Below are 3958 nucleotides of genomic sequence, written 5' to 3'. Positions count from 1 at the left end.
CTTTCAGAAACTGAAATAAACGATAGGTAACTTATAGATTGATAGATGGGTAAGAGTGAGTTACTTGGATGTTTTTTATTGATGGCTTCTGAATGACATCATAGAGAAAAGCGAAGTTCAAGTTGTTTGTGATGTCACTCAGAACCACTCACTCAAAATAAGTTTATGGTGTAGCCTGTGTGAAAAGTGTTTTGGTGTCATGTGTGATGGCTAAATGACTGCTCTTGTAAAGTTGCTCCAGCTCTGCACTTAAACTTGGTTCATGGAGAAACCATGGGTGAGAGATAGCTTCATCTATACTGTACCAGTAAGCAGTTCCCGCTAGAAGTTGTCTTTTAGGCAGGAGAAGAGGTTACTCACATTTTCAGAAATATACACAATGTTTCTCTTTTGGTGGTGGGGTCGGGTAATCGACTAGCCACTAAATGTTGAAGTTTGTTTCTTTAGAGGTGATGCTAGGTAAAGTGTTGTTTGGGGTAATACATGGCTTGAAGGAGTATACCAATGATGATGATGAATAATTTTTATTAAACACAAACAGCGGGCGTCCTGGCACTAAATTAGCACAGTAATCCATAGGTTGGAGCACCATAATCACCTTTTAGTTAGTCAAAACCAATGGGAGATCATTCCAGGGCGTAGGTCTTAAGCATAAAAGACTCATCCACCCCGTTGACATATCTAGGTCTGGGTGTGGGCAGTTCAGGTTGAAGTGAGCCAACTTATTTTGAAGAAACTTCGGTCCATACTTGTATACCATAGGACATATGTATAACATTTTAAAATAGATCCTTTGCTCAACTGGCATCCAGTGGAGCTTTCCCAAATATCCTGAAGGTTGGGGTGCCTTTGCATGGGAGCTTTAGCAGGGCCCTAACTGCTGCGTTCTGAAGTTGCTGTAGCCTTCCGATAGTTCTCTTTGCGTGTTCCAAGCAAAAAGAGCATTGCAATAATAAATGTGGGATAATATTATTGCACACAATACTGTTTTCCTAGTACTTTGTTACATCAGCAGCAGAAATTTCCAAAGCATCCTAAAATAATAAATTCATGAGGATTTGATGGTTTTTATCTGTTGTTTGAAGGTCAATGTCCTCCTCCACCTTGACACCTAAATTCCTTATGACGTTTTTGGAGTGGAGGCGGGTTTAATTCAGCCGGCCCCTATTCAGGGGCCAAACAAGCAAGGCACTTCTGAACAGGATCACCTCAGTCTTGTCTCCATTTAATTTAAGTGAATTGGTTTCTATCCATTCAGCTACTGATCGCACACATATCCGGTAATTTTCTCTGGGACCCTTTCTTATTTTGCATGAATGGCTCTATTGTCTTGGTGTCATCTGCACAAGCAATGAGCATAAAACCAAACTGGATAAGCTCTGCAATAGGTGTTATATATGATGGAGTAGGATGTTACTAAAAGCCGATCTTTGAAGGACCCCACTCTTGAGCTTTCTAGCCTCTGTTTGAAAGGGCTTTACAGCTACCATTTGAGATCTACCAGACTGGTAAGATATTAACCATTTTAAAAAGATTTTTTCATTGTTTGAAAGAAACAGTACAGGTCACGATTATTCCGTATTCAATTACATCATTCAACACAGAAAGAGATGAAGTACATTTCCTTACAAGGGCTTTCACCGAGATGCAACCACTCATAAGTGTAATATTAACCATTTTAGTGCATGATCATAGACTCCTATTTTAACCAATCTGTCAAATTGAAGATCATGCTGGACGTTGCACTTCAGTGCTGCCACGTTGGTCTAGTGTCTCATCTGTCACAGCCAACAATGCGGTCTTAGTATAATGAAGTGGGCTGACGTGGTAAGCATCCATGTGTAATTGGAGAGTTAATCCTCTTTCAAATACTTTAGCTAGATGAGGCAAAAAAGTGATGTTGAGCGATATTTATTTAATACTTTAGGATCTGCTGTGGGCTTACTGCTATTGTTTTGGAATCGCTGCTTTCCCTAGGATGGAATTCCATAGATTCCTGAGTTGTAATACCATAATTTAGCCCCCGTATTAAACATTGAGGCCAAGCAGGAGCGACTCCCACCCAGCCTTTGTACGTTCTACGAGGCGATGTACGTCATCTTTGGGCGGCCCAAACCCAAGGCGCACCTTCGGGCCCCACTGACTCAGTTCGGGGTCCTAGGCCTTCTCCGCCGGCGGCTCCAGCGCCGCAGGCCCCCCTTGGATCCAGGCCTAGATCCGGATCGGTGCCAGTTGACCTGATTACGCCCCCACCTGCGCCGCTTCCTCCAGCACCACTACCGCGTTCAACACCAATCGGCCCCCCGGCCGTTTTCGACCCTGGCCTCCATCCCGACTTGGACCCGGAGCCGGACCGGCGTCGAGAGGGGTTTTTATGCCCCTATTCACTCCTGGGGTCCCTTTTTGACCAGAATGGCACCCAGATACTGAGGAGGAGGACTGGGAGGGGTCAGGTGACCCTCTAGATGATCAGAAGAGTGAACAGGACTGGATGGAGGAACTGGGGGAAGCCAGTGGTTTGGACACCTAGCCTGACCTTGGCATGTTGTCTCCTCCTACCGGGGCTACGGAGGAGGGAGCGTGGTACCTCGAGCTTCCTACAGTGGAAGTCTGACAGAGGCGCTTCAACTGGCTGCGAGCTCTTCGAAGCCCTTGCTACCGTTTAATGAGGCCCTCACCAACATCCTTTTGGGCACTTGGTCCAGGCCCAACACGGGGGCTCCCGTGGACAGGATTATTGCCCGATGCCGCGTCCGGCTCTAGGCGACCCCACTTTCCTTACCCAACACCCCACCCCGGAGAGCTTGGTGGTCCAAGCCTCCACTTCCAAAAGTGCCTTCCCTACCGCTCCACCGGAAAGGGAATCCAAGAAGCTAGACCATCTTGGAAAGAAAATTTTCTCTTCCGCCAGCTTAGGACTGTGGGCCATAAAAACCACATGTTTCTTGGGCTGTTATTCCCACTCTGTGTGGGATACGGTGGCGCAAGTGCTGCCTCAGGGTCCGGAGGAGGCCCGGGCAGTGCTCTCCCAGGCTGCCGCCGCCGGGAGGGATGCAGCGAAGTTTGCGATACGTTGTGGGCTGGACACCGCCGACTCTCTGGGCAGGACCATTTCAACATCAGTAGCGCTTCGTCGCTACGCCTGGATTAGGTTGACTGGTTTTTCAGGGGATGTCCAGAACACCTTGATGGACATGCCCTTTGATGGCCGTCGCCTTTTTGGTGACAAAGCAGACAACGCTCTAAAGTGCTTCAAGGACTCACGGGCAACGGCCAAATCCTTGGTCTGCTTTTCGCCCCTTTCATGGCTACGGAAGGGGTGCCCCGATACGTCCTGCCCAGAGCCACAGGCTGCAGCAAGTTACCCAACCTTCGCGAGGCCGGGGATGTGGGAACCAACGCCGTGGTTCAGGGGGCCAGCGGGCGGGCCAGTCCACTAAACCCTCCTAGTCCGACCTTTCAGGCCCATCCCACTCCAGTGGGCGGCAGAATTCGCCATCACCTCCACCACTGGCGCACTGTCACGTCGGACAGGTGGGTTTTGCAAATAGTCTAAAGGGACTAGACCACCAGCCGTGCCACCGCATGTCTGAGGATCACCTGGCCCTTCTCAAACAGGAAGTTTCAGCTCTCTTGGCCAAGGGAGCCATCGAGAGCATTTCTGTCCCAGAAGTAGGTTGTGGTTGTTACTCCCACTACTTTCTTGTTCCCAAGAAAGACAAGGGCCTGCGTCCTATCTTGGATCACAGGGACGCCAACCGCTTCCTCCGGAAGGAGAAGTTCAGGATGTTGATGCTGGCTCAGGTCTTGTCTGCCCTCGGCCCGGAAGACTGGATGGTAGCGTTGGACTTGCATGATGCTTATTTTCACATCCTCGTCCTGCCGGCTTACCAGCGTTACATACGGTTCATGGTAGGCCACAAGCATTTTCAGTTTACCGTTCTCCCCTTTGGCCTTA

Source organism: Triturus cristatus, chromosome 3_2 (genome assembly GCF_964204655.1).
Source record: "Triturus cristatus chromosome 3_2, aTriCri1.1, whole genome shotgun sequence".
NCBI lineage: Eukaryota > Metazoa > Chordata > Amphibia > Caudata > Salamandridae > Triturus > Triturus cristatus.
Note: the sequence above shows the minus strand (reverse complement) of the source record.